Below are 21,630 nucleotides of genomic sequence, written 5' to 3' on the forward strand. Positions count from 1 at the left end.
ATGTGAATATATAAACAAAAAAAGTTGTTTTTCCATGTCACTGGAAAAAAAAAAACAAAAATAAAAAATAAAAATGAAAGAGAAAATGAAGTCTCCATTCCCATTGACCAATGTACTGAAGGTTTATTTTTCTTAAATTTACACCATTTTTGGCATTTTTACATGTAATATGACCAGGGCCATTCTTCTTGCTATAATAATTCAAGTAACTGGTTTTCTTTCTGATATTGCAGTCCCTCCCCAAGGTTTATTGCTGTTCTTTGATAGAAGTAGAATCTTATTTAATGGACAGGATATTGGAAAGATATACATTTACATCCTTCTTAGAGTTTTATCAGCCTTGTGGTCCCAGATAAGTCACTTAACCTTTTGGTTCTTCAGTTTCTTCATCTGTAAAATAAGAAAGTTAGATTCAGTCAGTTCTAAAGTCCCTTCCAGCGTGAACTCTACAGTATCATGTATATCTCTGTCAAAAGATGGAAAGCATTTGAAGCCTTTCTTGTTAAGTAGAAAATTTAGGGCATATGATTCATTTAATGTCGAAGTAGAATACAGTAGTCCTTAGCTTTAGTCACAGACTTGGGCCATAAGTCTGACTTGTGTAACTCATTATCTTAATTTTTATATCCCAAATAGGACTTGTCTTTAACTTGAAGGGTTATGATGAGTCCTTTGTCACATGGATGGATGCACCCACCAATACACACATAGACATCCATACAAATGAAAATATAAAGTAATTGTTCATTGATCATCACTAGTCTTTGTTCTTTTTTGACCTTTATCATGACTCTTCTCTGCTGTCTGAGGTGCTCACTGGCAAGATCACATATTGATTTTGATGATAAACATATCTGATTAATGCAGCAGAAAACTGATTCCAGAAGTTGCTTGAATAGTTTTACCTTCCTCCTCCCTCACCAGCATCCAATATGTTTACTTTCCTTCCCACATTCTTTATTTAAACTTCATGATTTTGGGGTTTTTTTTGAGATATTATTTTTTTTTGCCTCCCCAAGGAACAACAAGAATCCTCAATGACCCATACTCCATTTTGACATTTTGTTTCTATGTGATTTCTCCAAGAACAGCTTTCTTTTTATTCACTTTCATGAAATTGAGGGGATTCTCAGTCATAGATGTCCTTTGTGGTCCCATTCAAAAACTTTTGTGATTCTATATTAAAAAAGAATAGCTATAGTTAGGAATCCTCAAAGTGCATTATCTATTCAGAATGTGTAATTGCCCCTGGTGACATTGAATATATACTATATGGGAAGCCCTAAGGGAAAGTGAATCCTGCTTTTAATGCTTTGTCACAAAGAGTGACAATTTAGCCCACTGATAAATAACTCACCTAATTTCTGTTGTGTTATCTTCACTTTAGCAGCATATATATATATATATATACACACACACACACACACACACACACACACACACACACACACATACATATACTATAAGATTTAGAAACACAAATAATTTTTGAAGAGAAAAAAATAAAATCTAAATTAGCAATGTTTCAATTCCAATCTTGTAATGTTTTCTTGGATGTCATTTTATGTTTCTGTGTTCTATATCTTAGAAGATTTTGTCTTTGTCTTATGACTTCTGCAGTTGAATGATTTATTTTAAAGTATTTCCCTATGAAAAGATTGAAGGAATTTTTGTTTTATTTATCTCCTCCTTACTTCTGTAGAACTTTTTTTACTTACAAGTATAATTTTTTGGACTGTGTCATGATGTAGCATGCAGGAGATACATGACATGAATTGTAATTATGTTTTCCAAAGCTACTTTAAAGGCTATTTTGGCACAAAGAAACATTATTAAGAGTAAAGAACCACCTATCATTCAAAAATGGCATTTAACTTAACAATGGTATGCACATCTTATCTGAATGGAGTAATCTAGATATGGGTCACAGTGTTCTTTTAATCAACAACCTTTGATTACAGGAATTCAATAGACATGATGCCTGTTGAAATGAGTAGTCAATAGCTGACCACATACTGCTGCCATATATTTTTGAAGGAAAAAAAAATAAAAAGGTTTATCCAGTGAATCATAGCCAGTATCTAGATTAGGTTCTCATTAGTTGTTTTCCCCAATTAGTTTACTAGTCCCTTAGTGGCATCTTACTGAAAGAAACATAATATGGAATATGAATAGGAGCAGGGAATGTTTCCCCTGCAATGCTTCCTTGGCGGATTTGTAGTTAGAAGATTTAAATGGAGAGGGTCCTGACCTGGCCTCTGATACCTATATGACCTTAGGCAAGTGTTTTTTTGCTGTTTTGAGCTTTAGTTTTCTCATCTGGGAAATGAAGTTGTTTGCTTAGATAATCTCTAAGGTAGCTTGTTTACTTCCACTGTGTTACAGGTACAAACATTTCATGTATAGCATCTCATTCATCCCTGTCAAGAGGCACTCTTCTATTTTGTTGTACACATTTGAAATCTTTTAACTTTAAAAATAGAGCAAATCATTTGATGTCTAGCTTCCTTTGATTCCATTTCAACTCAAACTTGGCATAGTAAATAGAGTGCCGAGCTTGAAAAATCAAGAAGACTTATCTTCCTGAGTTCAGATCTGACCTCAGACCCTGGACAAATCACTTAACCTAATTTACCTCAGTTTCTTATTGTAAAATAAAATGGAGAAAGAAATGGCAAACTCCTTCAGAATTTTAGCCAAGAAAACCCCCATATTAGGTTATGAAGTTTAGGATATGATAGAAATGACTCAATAACAGCAACAACAGCAAAACTCAACATATATAGATCCTTTTACTTCTTGAATATTTCATTTGTATTAGGCAAGGCATGTCTAGACTGATGTATGGGAAAGAGGGCTTGGAAGAATATCCAAAAGAAATTATCCTTCATTAAATAAATGTATAATTCAGAAAATGAGTTTTGCTTTTGAGAACAATACTTTTGCAATGACTCCAACTTACACTTGGCTTTAAAAAGAAGAGTTAAAACTTATTTCTTTTTTCACTATTCTAAATGTTTCTGGAGTGCAGGGCTTGTGCCATGATTTTCTGCCTGAGGTTGAGGAGCACCTGAGCATGAGTGCTGTTACCTAAAGGCAAGATGTTCCTGGGTGTTCTTTCCAAACAGCTGCATTCTGAAAGGGGATAAATGGGAACACACTCATTCATTCATTAATATACCAATTGGGAACATTTACTGGCCCTGCTAAGTTGCTCTCATGTTATGGTTCTTAAACATAATCACTAATTATCTGGAAGTGTGCCTGTAATACTTAGACTGAATTGGCCCAGGGCCTCCCTTGAAGTTAAGTCCAGCTAGGCAGCAAGAGCCAGCTCACAAATCCCCACCCACAGTTGTTCAGCTGTAGCATATATCACCCCCACACTCCACTATTTCTCTTCAAACATACTACAAAGAAAAGAGGCGGCTAAAGTTTAGCTGGTGATAAAGACCTGTTGGCTTGGAAGGAAAAATATAAGAATGAGGAGTGGTTCATTTCAATTCTGGGGAATTTGAACTGTTTTCTTCAATGATCCATGATAACAATCAAATTCATATTGTATTCCTCTGAGAAAATAAATAAATTCTTGGATCTATTAAGGCCCAATTCAGAAGGGCTTATTATATTCTTTGTGTCATTAAAGGTTTTCTCTCCCCCCCTCCCTCTATTTCTCTCCTTCTATTCCTACCTCTCTCACCTCCCACGTTTTCTCTCTCTGTCTCTGTCTCTCTCTCTGTCTCACTCTTTCTGTCTCTCTTTTTCTCTGTCTCTCTCTTTCTCTCTGTTTCTCCATCTCCATATTTTCTAATTTTGGAGGTATAATCTCAGCATAAAATTCTTTACAAATTTTAACACTTAAACATTTTCTCTGATAGAAGCTTGGGCTGTTTAGTCTGGTACTTTCCATTATTGTTAGAGAAAAGATAAGTGCTTTCTTTTTTTTTTAATGTTTATTTAAGATAACTGCTTTCTTTACAGGCCTAAAAGTAGCTGAAACATATATAATGTTTTGTACATGGTCTCATTTGATCCACAGAGCAACCATATAAAAATCTAGGCTCTAAGAAATCTGGAAATCTAGGCTCCAAGAAATTAAATGACTTTCCCAAGAGTATATTTAATAAGTCCTAGAATTAGTCCAAGCAACTCAAATAGACTTTTTTGTATTTTTATAAATTATATAGGAAAAGTGTCTATCCATCCATCCATCTATCCATCCATCCATCTATCTATCTTTCTCTATCTAATGTTAAGAAACTTGGAAAGCTTCTCTAGAATCAGCTCCCATTCACATTCACAATTATAATTATTAACTGTGTCATTTCCCTCCATCTCATTTCTCCCATGTTTATCCTTATGTCTTTCTCTTCACCCTGTCCTATCTTAAAAGTCTGTTTTGCTTCTGATATTACTTCTCCTAATCTGCTCTTCCTTCTATGAGCCTCTTCTCCTTCTTTTATCCTTTTCACTTCCTACTTTGCTATAGGGTAAGATAGATTTCCCTACTCAACTGAAAGTGTCTGCTATTCTCTCTTTAACCCAGTTCTGATGGAGAGGAAAGTTCCCATGTTATCTGCCAACTCTCCTCCATCTTCTCCTCCATTGTTAAATCTCTTCCTTTCACCCTCTTTTTATGAGATTTTTTTCTATTTTTCTTTTCCCCTTATCCCAATGCATTCCTCTTTCTCATACCTTAATTTTATTTTTTGAAACCATCCTATCATAGTCAATTCACATCTGTTCTTTTTGTCTCTCTTTCTATATATATTTTTCTTCTAACTGCCCTAATAATGATAAAGTTTTTAGAAGCTACAACTGTCATCTTCCCATTTGGAATATAAACATTTGAGCCTCGATACTTTACTAAGATGGTGACTAGTCCCTGAATAATTTCACGATGGTTGTACCAGAATATGTATGAGAAAGTTTTATTATTTTTTCTTCTTTTGAATTTTTCTCTCTGAAGCACTTAAGGATTAGGATACAAGGCTGGAAAGAAAAAAAATGTTTTAAACAATTCTGGTTCCAGATTAGGAATCATATATACTCTAGAAGTCAAAAATTAGACAGCCTTTGGGTGGGGAAAAGCCCAAATTTTAATCAGTTCCAGAAATATGGATTTTTATACTCCCAAACAGAAAATCTCCATAGTTTGTATTGGTGGCAGGACACATAAAGAGTGATTATTCCAAAACAGAAAGTTCAGAAGCAGTTTAGAGAGCTATGATAGGCTTGTATTTTTTAAGCTCCTTATTCTTTGTCCATATATTCCTGTGCTACTCTTTTTAAAAATGCTCTATTTTTTCATGGCAATGTACTTGTAGTGAGACATCTTACTCTAACTTCTAAATCCCTAGTTTTTGAAACTTAAAGGGCTATGACATAAGTAAGATCTGGCTTAAGTAAAGTTGGTGAAGGGAGATACTTTAAGCATCATGAAATATACATTCTAGCTTCAGCAGTCAGATTATAGACACATTCAGTTTTTGAGGGGATTGCTAGAAGTGAGCTAACATTTAGATGCTGTTAGAAATTCATGAAGGAATTTCAAAATGAAAGCTTAGAAGAGTTAGTTTTCTTTTTTGATAGGATTTAAAAAGTTCTAGAATATATATCCATGCACACATATATGTATATATAAATCAGCAATATTATACACCAAGCACCTTGCTGAATGCTATAATTACAAAGATACAAAATGAACATAAAGAATTTATATTCTACCATGAGAGACAACACAGAAACAATACACATAGACACATACATATACATATATATGTATAAATATGCATACAAATATGCACATATATGTATATTTATATATATAGCAATAAATGTATAAATCAATCATGTATATACACAGCTTGCATGCACATATTTCTCTGTGTATACAGAAGATACACATGCTTGCATAGACCCACACATGAAGGTCATTTGGGCTGAGCAGAAGAATACATTAAGGGGAGTCATGGGAAATTATCCTGGAAAGTGTTTTGAGGCCAAATTGATAAAGATTTAAATGGAAAGAATCTTTTGAAATTCACATTTATATAGTACTTTACCATTTGCAAAATGCTTTCATGTAAATTATTTCATTGGTCAGACAAACCTGTTTGGCAGAATTTTATTTATTTATTTTTTTATAAATAAGACTCTATGATTACGTGACTTTCCAAAGATCTGTAATTAGTATGTTACAGAGGCAGCTCTGAAGCCCACAAATTCTTATGCATCCATATTTCTTTCTACTATATTAGTTGATGATTTCGTTGTTTACTTTTAAGTGAACTCTTCAGGTCTTCAGATAAATCCACATGAAAGAAGGGTTTCACTTACAGTTTCTTATGTACAGGAATAAACTATAAGACTTTGGGCTAGTCTGTTTCATCTCTGGGTTTTTGAAAATAGGAAGTTAGAATGATGATTTTTAAGGTTCTTTTTTATTTTGATATTCTATGAGTTTCCTGCATATATGCACTTGGATACATATATCTGATTTTCCAAACACTCATTTCTGAGTTAGATTGGGAGAATCAAACTGGGCTCTAGATGCTCTGCTCTTCACTTAAAATCATACTCTCTGTGATAACTCCTCTTGTTCTTTATTATCTCCTATGACTAAGTTAGCAAATATGAACAAATTGGAAGGTTTTGAAACGGGACTCTGCTCTAGGGAAGTATATTTACAGTTACTGTTCATAAGGGGCTTTCTTGGATTGTTATGGAAACTAATATGTCATATTGGGGGGGGGGCAGGAGAGCAGACTATCCCTCATTACTTTGGTGAGGAGTTTGTTCAATTAAGAGAAAAGATCTTCTAGCTCTTAGTTTTGGAATGTGAATGTCACTTTGAACCCATCTCCAATGGGCCTCAGATAGGTTCAGTGGACTTGAACTTTCTTACATGCAGTTAGTGTTTCTGAGAACTGGTCATGGATGCTAATTTGCACTCCAGAATTGCTTGTTCTTGACTGTTAAAGCCCTAAAACCATCTTATTTCTTAGGTGAAAAATAGTTCTTCGGTCACTAGGTTTGGTTGAAAAGTACAAATGGAAACTGAAAGAGCAAACAAAAGATATCAGACCACCAAAAATGCTTTACCTAAGGTCCCATGAGACATAGAAATACTGCTTTCTCATTGCTATTTAGAAAATTGCCTCCTGTTCTATGTGCATTTGTTATTTTAGGTGGGGTAATAATCAGTTGTAAGAATGGAATCTAATATGCTGGATGGTCTTCCCACTTATGTGATCTAAGGCTTGCTTCAATTCCTTTGAAGTTCAAAGTAAAACAACATCAACAATAACAACAACCTGTTTTTTAGCTATTAAAAGTGGGGAAGAGGTGGGCATTGCATCAGGGAATCATTAACCCCATGGCCCATATGGGAAGGTGAACTATTGCTGGACTGAGGTGGGGGGAGTGTGAAGGCTAAGTTTCTCACAGAAGATACAATGAGGTTGGTGGGCAGAAAATACATAGAAAATAATGTCTTACTATTATCTGTGTTCTAATTACATACATCTAAGTAATATTTGTTGTTATTGTTGAACATTTCCGAATTACATTTTAATTTGATCTACTGCACTTGGGAGGGAACACAGCTTTAGCTGCTTGTTTGACACCTTTGCTGCAAAGGAATGTCTCATGAAGTAGGAACCAAAAGACCTCGGGGTCTTAGTCTAGCTTTGATATTTTTTCTTTTTCTATTTGTATTTTATTTTTCATTATGCTTATATTTCTTTATATTATTTTATTACTACATTTTATTTTTCTATTTGTATCCCCAGCACTCAGCACAGAGGAAAGAATGTAGTAAACATTTAAAGACTCCATTCATTCATACATACCAGTAATGGGGTCTTTGCAAAAATGTTAGTCTCCTTGTTCCTCACACACAACATTCCATCATCCAACTCTAACACTTAACCCTCCCACAAGAAATACTTTCTCTAATCTCTACCTCCTGGTTTTCCTGATTTTCTTCAGCTCTTACCTAAAATTCACCTTCCAAATAAATCTTTTCCTGATCCATTTTAATTTCAGTGCCTTTCCTCTGTTGTTTCCAATTTATTCTGTATAGCTTGTATGCACGTAGTTGTTTGCCTGTTGCCTCACCATTAGATTGCAAACTCTTCAAGGGCAGGGATGATCTTTTGTCTTTCTTTTTATCTCCACTGCTTATCATAATCCTGGCACAGAGTAGGCACTCAACACATGCTTGCTGACTGTCAGATAGTCACTGATGATATACATGTTTTCTAAGATCACTTTCACATTCTATGATTATAACAAATTTGTGAAATAGGTCATCCTGCCAAGAAAGGAGTTAGTGAGGTAGTAGATCAATGTATCCCCTCTGTAGATAAATTTGGAAAGAGTTTCCCAAAGCTCTTTGTATACTTCTAAAGTAGAAAATTAGTTCTCCCAGATATTGGTGGCCATATTTTTTGTCTCATGACCATCAATATTGATCCATTGGGTCTTGATTTTGGCACAGGTTAGGGGATGGAAAATGGAATTATAAATTGAATCCAAAGTAATGCATTCTAGTACCAGCAATTTATAGTACACATAATAAAAGTGTTGGTGAATGTGATTTCAAATTAAAAATATGACTGATTCTTTAAGTTATAGATGATTATTTTTGTCTAGCTTCTTAATTGATGAGAAAAAAGTAGTATATATGCATATTTTAATTTAGTTCTGATCAGTTGCATAAAAAATTCCACAATTCATATTCCTTCATATTTAGGGAATAATAGTGGAATGAGTCAAAAATTCTAAATTCCAGCTCTACTCTTTGCAGAGTCTATGATATTAAACAAACAACTTTTTTTTTCTGCCTGAGTTTCTTTATCTGTAATGGGGAGATACAGAAATAAGCATTTATTAAGTGTCAGCTATTGCGTTAAGTGCTTTTATAAATATTATCTCATTTGATCCTTACAGAAATCTTTGGAGGTAGATGCTTTTATGATCCTCATTTTATAGTTGAGGAAACTGAGGCAAACTGAAACTAAAAAGCTTGCTGGGCAATCAATTATTACGCATCTGAGGAAGGATTTAAACTTAATAAATCCTGTATCTAGGACTAGCATTCTATTTATTATAAAACCTAACTATCTTTAATGGGAGTGATAATGTTCATATGCCTATCTCACAATGTTTTGTTCAGTGTTTTGTAAATTCTGTACTTAAAGCCACAAGACCTACATATATATTGATAAGTAGGCTGCTTTTTTGTGCTTAGGAAGTGTAGTGTTGACTGAAAGTATTCCCTATTATTAGGAACAAAAGTCAGTCAATAAGCATTTATTAATCACCTGGCATATACCAGGTACTGTTCTAAGTGTTGGCCATATAGAAAGGTAAGAAACAGTTCCCATTCCCAAGAAGGTCAGAATCGAATGGATTAGATATTAAACAAATGTATATGTGCAAACAAAATACTGTATCTAGAGGATATACAGGAATGATATATAATATTATTTTATTATTATTATTAATGATGATATTATTAAAATATTAATATATAATATATATAGATATAAAATATAAGAAATAAAGAAAAGACAGAAGGCACTAGGATTAAGAGGGTTTGGGAAAGACTTTCTGTAGAAGATGGGATTTTAATTGGGATGTCAGTCATTAGAAATAAGAAGAGAGAGCATTCTAGGTACAAGGACAAGTCAGAGAAAAATGCTAAATGTTAGGTGATGGAGTATCTTATTCATGGGACAGTCTCGGGGTCTATGTCACTAGAGTGAAGAGTATAAAGATGGTTGGAGGGACACTGTGTATAGTATAAGAATATTAGGGAAAAATATGTGTGTGAGGAGGGGCAGGTTGGCTGATGAAAAGCTTTGTACTCAAAAGAATTTTGTACTTGTACAATAGTGTGTTAAGCATCATCTCAGTTAACTCACAAAAATAATACTCTTCCATCAGTATTTAAGTACTGAGAAGTGACATAACTATAGGAGAGAAGTGATATAACTGTAGGAGAGAAAATGATACACGTTTTTATTCCACTTTTTAAAAAGAGCATCAATAACAGTTCTTTGTATTAGTTGTTGGGTTTTCTCTTTTTTTCATGTATAAATGATATGTATCTAAGTAAAGGATTTTATAAACATTTTACAAACACAAAATTCATAAAATTTGACTCTGCAGGTATAATTTCAGAGACCACAGTTTCTAACAGTGCTTGGCTTATATTAATTTTTGTTTGAGGGAAATATGTACAGAGCTAATTTGCAAAGAGAATTCACTTCATGCTTTGGTCTATGTTTATCTATTGTGCTTTCAAAGGCTAATTCAGAGAGAAAACCCCATTTTTGTAAATGAGATAAACACTTCAGAGCAGCCCAATACAAGGGGAAAAATTAAAGTAAGTGCAATCTAGGAAAGCTAGCATGAAATTACAGATAATTGGGCATTTTGCCCCTGAATTTAGTCCATTTTAGAACAGATTGTTGTGTGCAGGTGATTATTCAATTCTTTCTAGGATAACAATTTACTCATTCATCACCAAATTCCTATTAAAGATGAATATTTGCAGATATTTATAAAATTCATAACCAAAGCAACAAAGAGGTTTGAATTTTTCCATCTGTAAATATGAATAGGAAATTATGTGCTGGGTGGGTGGATGGGAAATTAATAATTTTAATAAATCTGCCCTGAGGTATTCTTCCTTCAGAACACAGATTCAGTTTTCATCAAGGATTTAAATAGACCTTAAAACATATATTCCTCAATAATCTTTTAAACATTCTTAAGAGGGCTTAGGCTTACTCTTTTTCTTTGGGATTCCTGACATTGCTTATTTCAGGGAACATTTGGTCACTGATATAAAGTTTATTCTTTCAAAGACTCATTTTTTTTCAAAGAAGAAACTATATTTAGTGAATCCTTTTATTTCTAGCATCTATATTTCTTGATATTTAAGGTTAAAATTGTATCTTGAATGTAATTTAGGATTATTTGGTATGCTATGTGTTATGAGGAAAGGTAATATAATTGTGCCTTTAATTGAGCATATTTCCTCTAAAGAATATAAATTCAGACTGAGACAAGACTTCCTTTCTTTTGTCCCTTTCCATAAAGTGGAGTCCCATTTTGGCATCTTTTGGATTGTCTTGTCAGTTAAAAATATTGTACAAATTGTTTTGGAGTTGGAATCACATACTCATTCCCAGGGATGCAGTCAGATCAGACATTTTAGTTGAAATTCAAGGATATTGCTTTGGTCTTGCCTTGGGCCAACCTTATCTGGAATAGAGTACATCTTAGGCATCCAGGCTTCAGTCAGTCAACAACTCATACTATGAAGACTACATTCCATTAAGAGCAGTGATATTTAACCTTCTGTGTGTCATGGAACTTCTGGAAGTCTGTGAAAAGCTATGAATTACTTCTCAGAATGATGTTCTTAGATATATAAAATAAAATGCATGAGATTACAAAGGAAACCAGTTATTTTGAAATACAACCACCACAATACGAATACAATCAGGTGCACAGACCAGTTAAGAATCCTTGTTCTATTAATATCTATCAGCTGATCCCTATTATAATTGTTCTTCACAAAATTCACAAATCTAGAATCAAGGTAGAAAAATAGGAGACAATCTTGTCCCATCAAATGAAAAGTCTGAATTTGAGAATAGTACATGCTTATTATATTAAATTATCTTGACTGTAATAAACCAAGATATAAAGGTGTAGATAAGAGAAAATTGAGTCTAATTAATGAAACATGTAAAAATTCATGATAGGACTACATTAATACTACATTCATAACATCTCACATATTAAACTCATATTACTTTCTTTGAACTTTTAAAATCCCTAAAAATTATTCATAATGAGTATTTCTCCAGCAATAGTTAAAGCAACAAGCAGTATATATATATATATATATATATATATATATATTATATATATATATATAGAGAGAGAGAGAGAGAGAGAGAGAGAGAGAGAGAGAGAGAGAGATCTCTATATATATGCCAATAATTAGGCTGTTCTTTTGTGCTTAGAAAGTGTGGTCTTGACTGAGTATACTACATATTGTTATACTTATATTTAAGAAAAGGAGATGACATGAATAGATGTCATGCTGTTTTAGTTTTGTTTTGTTCTTTCCCTTCTTTGCTGGCTTGAATTTGATCTAATGCATTTCTCTTCAATGTAAAATTACAACATCTTGGCATTATACATACTTTTGACAGATTAATAACTCTTCAATATTTAAGTGCTAATACAATATATAGGATAAACTGCCCTTTTTAGCTTTTATAGTTACTGAGTGTCAAAATGAACTTTCAAGGTTTCAATAATAATACAGAGTATTGATACAGGTTTCAATTGCTTAAGTCAAAATATGTCCTTTTATTTAAATTCCTTGATTATCTAATTCAATTTTTTCTTAGCTTTTTTTTAAGAAAATAAGAATTATAGATGTCATACAAATTTTCCTTAATAAAATTATGTTAAGGTATTTTTATGCTTGAATTGATTGTTGTGTTAGTATTTACTTCTAACCATATGTTTCTAGAGTTATCAAAGACACTTCCCAGGAAAAAAATATATATTAGGATGTAGAGAGTTTATTTGAAAAGCTTGTAGGATCAATTGGGATTGTTCATATTTAATAATACTAGCTTTTTAAAAGAGGAAAGTATTGAATAGGATCACTCTCCTCCCTTAAAATTACTATAGCATAATTATTTTGAGCTACTATATCATTCTGCCATTTAATAAAATGGTAAATCCTTACTCATGGCAATATCATAACTTTTGTTTTTCAAGGCACTGATGGCTGGAATAAAAATTACAGTATATTAATATATTTTCTGTTTTATTTATATATTTTTACTAAGTAAGTATCAGATAGTACTAGCATTTGAAAATTCATTCCCTTTACTAGCAAAAATTGTACCCAGTCTCTTTTACTTCCATTTTTAATATCTTAAACTCTTTTAGGTGAGGTAATAATCAGTTGTAAGAATGGAATCTAATATGCTGGATTGTCTTCCCACTTATGTGATCTAAGCTTGCTTCAATTCCTTTGAAGTTCAAAGTAAAACAACATCATCTTGCTGGGCAATTTGATCTGAAATGTTGACATGTTTTAAAATCTTTTGTTAATAATTGGGGAGGAGAATTCATGTGTTAATAAGAATCAATGATCAGTTGGTATTATAACTTTGAATTTTTCATGTGTTATTGGAAATATTTTAAGATTAACTTACTATCCAGTTGTAATGTATCTAAAAAGGGGAGCATAAGAACACATATAGAAATTCTAATATAGAAATTTCTATAGAATTTTCTAGAACATAGAAATTCTAGACTTGAGTCAGAAAGACTTGTGATCAAATACCACTTTAAGTTCTTTAATTCTAGGAAAGTATCTAAAACTTCCTTGTCTTCAATTCCCCATAGAATAGTTGTGCTCAATGTCCTTTAAGATCTCTTACAGCACTAAATCAATGGTATTCTGATTTGTTTCTATGAAACTCTTAAAATAGAGAATTTAAGCGATCATTCAGGTAATTAAGGCAAAAGAAAACAACTTCACAACTTTTCACTCAAAATAGGTTTTTAACTTTTTTTTTCCTTTTATGTATTTTCTTGGTAGTTAGATCAAGATTACGAACCCCTCCTCAGGGAAAAAAAATGCATAAAATAAAACACATGCAATTACAAAAGAAAGCAGTGGTATTGACATAATTATCTAAATATTTTAAAAGAAATTATGAACCTTGGGTCAAAAATCTTTGATTAAAAGAAAAAAATATTGAAAGTCAACCATTCATTTATTTTTGTGTGGAATATCTGAATATTTAGTTCAATTTTCCATTGGTAGGTGAATATTGAGATGAAGTAAATTAAATTAATGTAGTACAACTCCATTATAAGGTGCCTGCTTGATATTATCTTTTAAACTGTGAAGAGGTGCAAATTGTGACTGCTCATTCTAATTATTTTGTATGTTCTTTTTTCTGATTTTGCTCATTTTACTTTGCATTAGTTCATATTAGTCTTTCTCCCACTTAATAGTAATTTTTTTTAAACTTTTCTCACTTTTCACATATAATATTTTTATTTTCCTCAATTACATATAAACCAAATTTTTATATTTGTTTTAAAACTTTGAATTCTAGAATTCTCTCCTTTCCTTTCCCTATATTCAGAAAGTACATGTGAAGTTATGTGAAACATTTGCACAAAAGTAATGTTGTGAAAGAAAACATAGATTTGTACACTCCAATTCTCCCCCAAAGAACCTCAATAAAAATAAAGTACATTTAAAAAAGAACATGATTCAATCGGTATTCAGACACAATAAGTTTTTCTCTGTGTATGGATAGTATTTTTCATCATAAATACTTTGGAGTGATTGTGGATCATTATATTGTTGAGAATAGCAAAGTCATTCACAGCTGATCATCCCTCAACATTATTATTATTTTGCACATAGTACATTTCATTTTGTTTGAGTTCATGGAGGACTTTCCAGGATTTTCTGAGAACATCTCTTCTAACACTGTTCCCCCACTTTATGTGTCTCCTTCCCTTCCTACTTTCCTGCAGTTAAAATAGATTTCTATATTCTATTGAATGTGTTATGTTATTTTCCTTTTTAGTCAGTTCTGATGAGAGTACAGTTCCCTTCCCCCATCTCCTGCCCCTTATTCCCTTCACTATATTTTCCACTATATCACATCCCTGCATCTATTCAGAAATTCATATCTCATAACATAAATGGATTTCTTTGTTTCTGTCTCTCTCTGTCACTTTTGAGGAGGGCCAAGGTGAAAGAAGAGAAAGAATAGAATTAATGAGTGGAAAAATAGTTTAGTAATAGTAATTAGAAAAATAATTTTGAAGCAAGTTTCTTCGATGAAGGTCTTATTTTTCAAATTTATAGGAAACTGAATTAAATTCATTAAAAAAGAGCTATTATCCAACTGATAAATGATTAACATAAGTTATACATGTACAATCTTATTAAATATATTTCCACATTTTGTGAAAAAATTAGAACAAAAGAAAAAAAATACAAGAAAGAGAAAACAAAACAACCACAAAATAAAAAAAAAAATCCAAAAGGAAAAGAATATGCTTTAATTTTCATTCAGTTCTTTCTCAGTCCTTTCCTTTGTTCTTTATCTGAATGTGGATAGCATCATCCATCATGAATCCTTTGGAATTATCTTAGATCATTGTATTACTGAGAAGAGCTAAGTCCATCCAAGTTGATCATCACACAATGTTTTTTTTTTTTTTTCTTTTTACTGTGTACAGTGTTCTCCTGGTTCTGCTCACTTCACTCAGCATTACTTCATCTAAATCTTTCCAGATTTTTCTGAAATCTGCCTGATCAACATTTCTTATAGCAGAATGATATCCAATTACATTCATATACCATGGTTTGTTTAGCCATTCCCCCATTGATGAACATTCCTTCAATTTTTAAATCTTTGCTACCACAAAATCAGTTTTTCCAATTTGCTGATTATGAGGAAAACATCACATTTTTTAATGAAATGAACAAATTCATGATAAGGATCAATCTTTTATATACAATTCTTCTTTTGAGAAATATTTTTATATCCTTTGACTATTAGAGATTGGATTTTATTCTCAAATATTGTTAGTTGCATTTCAAAATCTCATCAGAAATTTTTCATATGAAGATTTTCCCCTACCCAAAAATCTTTCTTCTTATGTATTATTTATGTATGTTTTTGCACCCACATGTGTGCAAAATCTTTTCAATGAAATGTAATTAAAATTATCCATTTGATCTTTTGTAATTTCCTGTATCTCTCTTTTAGTTAAATTTATCCTCCACCTATAGATGTGAAAAGCACAGCATTTATTTCTTTTCTAATTTTTTATGTGATATTTTAATTCAATTCATATATGCATTTTGAATTTATTGTTGAATCTGATATAAGCATTTTGAACAAGCCCCCAAGTTCTGTCAGACTGCTGTATTGTTTTCTTAGTAACTCTTTCCAAATAAGGTTTTCTTTCATAAGTCACTTATGTTTTCAAGCTTATCAAACAGAGTTCAATTATTTCTAATTCTTGCCTTGTCTATTCCATTGAAATACTGTTTTTTTTTTTTAAACAAATGCCATCTAGTTTGCATGGTTATGACTTAAAATATAGTTTGACATCTGGAAATGCTAACTCTTCTTCATTTTACTTTTTCATTCTTCATTTCTACTCTTCCTACTTTTTCTCATTATTTACTTTGATATTTTCAAATTTTTGTTTTACTGAATAAATTGTTATTCTTTTCTATACTTCTGTAAAATGTCCTTTCACTAATTTTATTAAATATTTAAATTCTATATTTGATATTTAATTAGTTTGAAAATTCTATATTTATAAAAATATTATTTTATTTCTCTTATGATTTCAGTTTGCTTAGCATATAGTTATGCAGAATGGTTTTGTTATTTTTTACAGCTTGTTTATTTGCTCCTGGGTTGATTTATTTTTCTAACCTCTATTTAATCATGTTATTATGTATAAATGTTGATTTTTATGTATTTATTTTATAACCTGAAGCTTTTACTAAGTTCTTAATTGTCTTGTTTTTTTTTTTTTTTTTTTTTTTTTGCTTATTTGGTAGGATTTTTCTTTTCCTGAGACAATTGGGATTAAGTGACTTGCCCAGGGTGACACAGCTAGGATGTCCTAAGTGTTTGAGATCACATTTGAACTCAGGCTGGTTCTCTATCCACTGTGCCACCTAGCTGTCTCCTCTGGTAGGTTTTTTAAAGTAAATCATCATGTCATCAGCAAGTAGTCTATTTGTCTATCTCTTCTCTTTAATTATCTTTATGCTTTTAATTATTTCCCTTGTTGCTATTGCTAGAATTTTCAGAACTACATCTGATAGTAATGAGGAAACAGGCATTATTATTTTACTCTAGCATTTATTAGAATGACATTTAGTTTTTCCTTCATTTTATGTGATCCTTTCTTTTGATTTTAGATAGATGCTTGTTAAAATTTTAGCAAAAGTCTCTGCAAGAGAAGAATACTTTTTTGTCCCAAGGATAAGTCTATGGATATCTTGCCTGAGTGCAGATCCTGGCTTAGATAATGTTAATTAATAAGGCAATTTCTTGTAGGATTTCTCAGCTTATTATTCTTATTATTCTGAGAATTCAGGTATACTTAATACATCAATGCATAATTTTTCTCTGTCTCTGTCTCTCTCTCAGATTAGTGCATGGAATGGGAGAAATTTCTGCTTCATCACCTTGCTTTCTTTAGATTTTTAAATGATTTTTTTTCTTAAAAAAGGAAACTTTGGACAAGAAATTATGGGATGTTTAAAGGGATATATCATTCATTTGGAATGTGGTCTTCTTAGTCCTAGACAACAAAGTTAGGAGCAATTGATAGGAGTTGCAGATAGACATATTAACGTAAGGATAAGGATACACTTTTTTAACACTTGACTAATGAAACTGGATTCTTCAGAGGACCAGAATATCCTCCCTTACTTTTAATCTTCAAGCAAAAGCTAAATGTCTACTTGTCTGGTATGATAAGAAGGGGATTCTTAGTCAGGGATAGGTTTAGAGTAATGCTCTAAGGTCCTTTACAACTGTGAGATTTTACTGTATCTAAATATAGGGTAACATTATTGAAAACCTTATTTAAAACTGTTGGAATCCTTACTAACTGCTAACTAATTAGAGTTGATCTAATCTTACAAGAAGATGTTTTGGCCAGAACCTGAAACTAGGTACTAAGTAGAACTAATCAATACAAGGCTTGTGTTCACACCTTTACTCATTGGAGTTCAATGAGTTCATACCTCCCTTGAAGCTCTTTGGGCCAGAGAGCACTATGGGAGAAAACCCATAATCCCTCTCTCTGGAAGGAGCATAAATAGGCCAATGGGCCAGTCGAAGAGGTTCTTGAAAGGAAGATGCTACAAGTCGAGATTTCACCGGAATGACATGAAGACTGGAGCTGGCTGGAGGCTGAAGAAAGCAGAGGCAGAGGCTGAAGGGTTCCCATAGTTTCCATCTGTTCGTTCACTTTTCTTAAATCAGTGAGCATCCTCCAGAAAACAATGTTATAATTTCATTTGGGAAGAAAAAAGGCAACTTTAAAAAAATATATGCAAATTTCTATAGTGAAAATATGTGTGAATTTTAATTATAGAAATATTCTAAGCCACTGCAGTAAGAAAGGACACACTATTCATTGTTTTTTAAATTTTTAAACAATTCCTAAAATGAGCTTTTTTTTAGAAGTTATAAATAACATTGCTTCATAGAAAGATCTTTTCCTGAATGGTGTGTGATAACTTCTATGGAATAATGGCGTGAAAAAGCAAGGTAGTGCTTTACTGGTAATTAGTATCACATGAGTGCAGAACCATCTTTTAAGTTCATGGATGCTGAGCTTAGTGAATAGTACTCAGCTTCATCACTGTCTTCTGGGACTGTTACGAATAATAATGAAGAAAGAAACATCTATTTACATATATAGCTAATGCTCTATGGTGTCAGAGTCTACTGCATCTAGCAAGGCATTAAAAGTTATCTCCATCATGGTTGGCATTGCTTGATTGACATCCCAGGATAACATCCCCTGTAAAGCAGAATTGCAATCAGTGTGCTAGAGTAAGGACCATTACCTTTTTGACACCACTTTCATTTCTTTCTTCTAAATTTTCTCTTGGAGCAAATTTTATTCATTCTTTTACTGTAATACATCTAGTTTTGACACTTGTTACCAGTAATTACAAAAAATCAGTAGACTGGAATTGTGAATAATATAGATATTGTTGAACTGAACTGTGGTTCTTGTCACACCCTTCCATCTTCCATGCTCAAGTAGAAATTAAACATTACAGTTTTATTATAATATGGTTCAGATAAAAATATTTAAGGGCCCCTCTGGTAGTTTACAAGGTAAACTATTTCCCTGTGCAAAATATTATTTGATCTAAAATGTCCTTTCTTTTTCCATATTGTTTGTCTATCTGGGACCTAGTTACCCTACAGGAAAGATGTATTTGTTAAACATAACTCAAACTCAAATTCCCACTCTTTGGTGTATAGTCATGGGGCAACGTTTGGATTAACTCTCCATTTTCTTTTTAATATCTTCCCTCAAAATTAGCTGTGATAATGTGAAGAAATGAACTTTTGCTACTTTTTCATAATTCATATATGACCCACTGAATTATTAGAACTTAGATGATTGACTATTAATTTCACGTCTATGACTTTACTAGCAGTCTCCTGTCATTGTGGTTCATTGCTCTAAGCTTGGAATTAGTCCTAGAAGCCATTTGTTTAACTGTTTTATAGAAGAGGCAACTGAATTTCATAGAAACTTAGTGACTCACTTGTTAAGAAGTTACAAATGACAACACTGAGATTTTAGATCTGTAATCACAAAGTAAGTTCATTTTCTTTTTCATTCCTCTGTTTTAAGTTTATTTTTTACTGAAATTTATTGCAATGGTAGAATGTATTTACTTAAAGTAAATCTTTAAATATAAAATACAACAAAACAAAACAGATTTTTCAACTTCTTTTTAGTTAATGTATTATCGTGCTACCCATATTTCTGTTCTTTACCAAAAAGAGGAATTCCATGAGTATTATTGAATTCTTACAATAGGGGGAGAATTTGAGCTGCACTCTTATATAAGAACACCAGGTTTTGTTATATTGCTGTTGGTAGTATTCATTCCAAGTGATGTTATTAGTTCAGGACAGTGATGTTATTAGTTCAGGACAGTTATCCAGTTTCTTTTTTCCTTTCATATAATACATAGACTTTAGGTATTCTTTGTCTCCTAGGATCACAAAGGTAGAATACATCACATTTCATACAATTATAAACAAACTGAAATAGAGGAAACTATGAAACAAAAGGCCATTTGAAAGAAAGATCCTAAACAATATAGGAGAGAAAGTACCCAGAAATCTTAATTCACGTAGAGGAGAAATCCTCTTTGTGAAATTGCAAATTAAAAAAGGCATCTGATCAATGTTAGAGGAATCACTGACATTGATGGGTATGGCCTCAATTTAATTGCTTCCACAGAGGTTGTAGGTGATGAGAAAATATTGCCAGGTTCATTGTATATGCTTTTATAATCTCTCTGCTGTGATGGATGACCAGTGAAAATGACAATTTTCTATGATGCATTAGAGGATAGGCTTTACCAAGATACATAGGGAGTTTGGATATTTCTTTTTTTCCCCCCTCCATAAACCTGAATTTATTATTTAAATTCAAGAATAGTTTAGAAGGGAGTAGGGAGCACATTCAGAACAAAAGAGTCAAAGATGAAGGTGTGGCAGTAAGAGAGGAATACCAGAGGCTCTCATTTAGGTCTGCTCTAGCTGGGATTCATCCTGATATCTGAGCCTTGGTTTAGGGCACAATATGAAACACATGATAAAGTGAAATTCTAGGAAGTACAGTTTTAGAAAAACATGAAGGTACAGCCAAAGTTACACATCTAGCCAAAGATGAGATTATAATTTTACTTAGATCTACAACACCTCTGCTTTTTATGGAATTTAAGCATAGAATTTTGATAACATATTTCAGCTCTTATGAAACATTGTCATAGTTAAAATCTTTGTGCTGAAGAACTCTTTCATTCCCTCTCCAACTTTTTGATTCTAGATTCTTTGAATATGCATGCAATTTATAGGCTGCCTAATCAAGAGCTGCCACTTGTTCCTCAACTTAAGTGATCTAAAGTGCTGTATATTTCTGGGTAAGTCCTTTACATTTCGACTTACTTTTACTGCAATATCTGTCGTTTCTAGATAGTTCAAGCTAGTCAATTTGTTCATATTTTTTAAAGTTTTATAGTCTTCACTGGTGCCTGTCAATAGGTATGTTGCCATCTTGAGGAACATGTCCTGACACAGGCTTGTGATGCCCACATTAACAGGGTTCAGGGTTTCTTGGTCATCTCCACCACTGATTTATCTAGGCTAGGAAAGAGAGAAGGAGAGAGGATGAAATGAATGATGGAGATGGGAAGAGAGAGGGATGGAAAGGAGAGGGAAGAAGGGAAGGGTGAAAACTCTAAGAAGCAGAAGAAGATAGGGAAGTTTGACTATTTCTTGCTGAATGCCTAAGCTCTTAAGCCCTTTATCTTTTCAACTTAAAAGGATTTGAAACACACAGAACCACTGCAATTTATTCAGATGTAGGATAATATCACCTTAGTAGGATTTCAATCAGATAAAAATATTTATCATAACAATTCTATGGATAATAACAGAAGAAATAAACTTTGATCCATCATCAAAGACATATTAGTCAAATGCAAAATATGAAGGAATAGTCTAAAGTCAATTATTGTGAAGAATTTTTTTTTAGATATTACTTAAAGTAGGTCATAATTAGATCTTAAAAATCTTTAGGTTGTAGAGATATTTTGTTGTACTGGGATTTGTATAGTGGAATTTTGAACCAGTCTGTAAAATTAATTATTTTGTACTTATATGAGTGTTCTAGTCATTAGATCCCATAAAATATGAGTTAATGATAATTAGAGAATCATAGAACATTAGATTTGGAAGGATATAC

At 32.3% G+C, this 21,630-nt stretch overlaps 1 pseudogene; it reads right to left on the reverse strand.

Annotated features, from left to right (window-relative positions):
* Nucleotides 1-20,637: 20,637 nt before the first annotated feature.
* Nucleotides 20,638-20,951, reverse strand: LOC127544651 (biogenesis of lysosome-related organelles complex 1 subunit 2-like; annotated as a pseudogene).
* Nucleotides 20,952-21,630: the final 679 nt, after the last annotated feature.

This window comes from Antechinus flavipes, chromosome 1 (genome assembly GCF_016432865.1).
Source record: "Antechinus flavipes isolate AdamAnt ecotype Samford, QLD, Australia chromosome 1, AdamAnt_v2, whole genome shotgun sequence".
NCBI classification, from domain to species: Eukaryota; Metazoa; Chordata; class Mammalia; order Dasyuromorphia; family Dasyuridae; genus Antechinus; species Antechinus flavipes.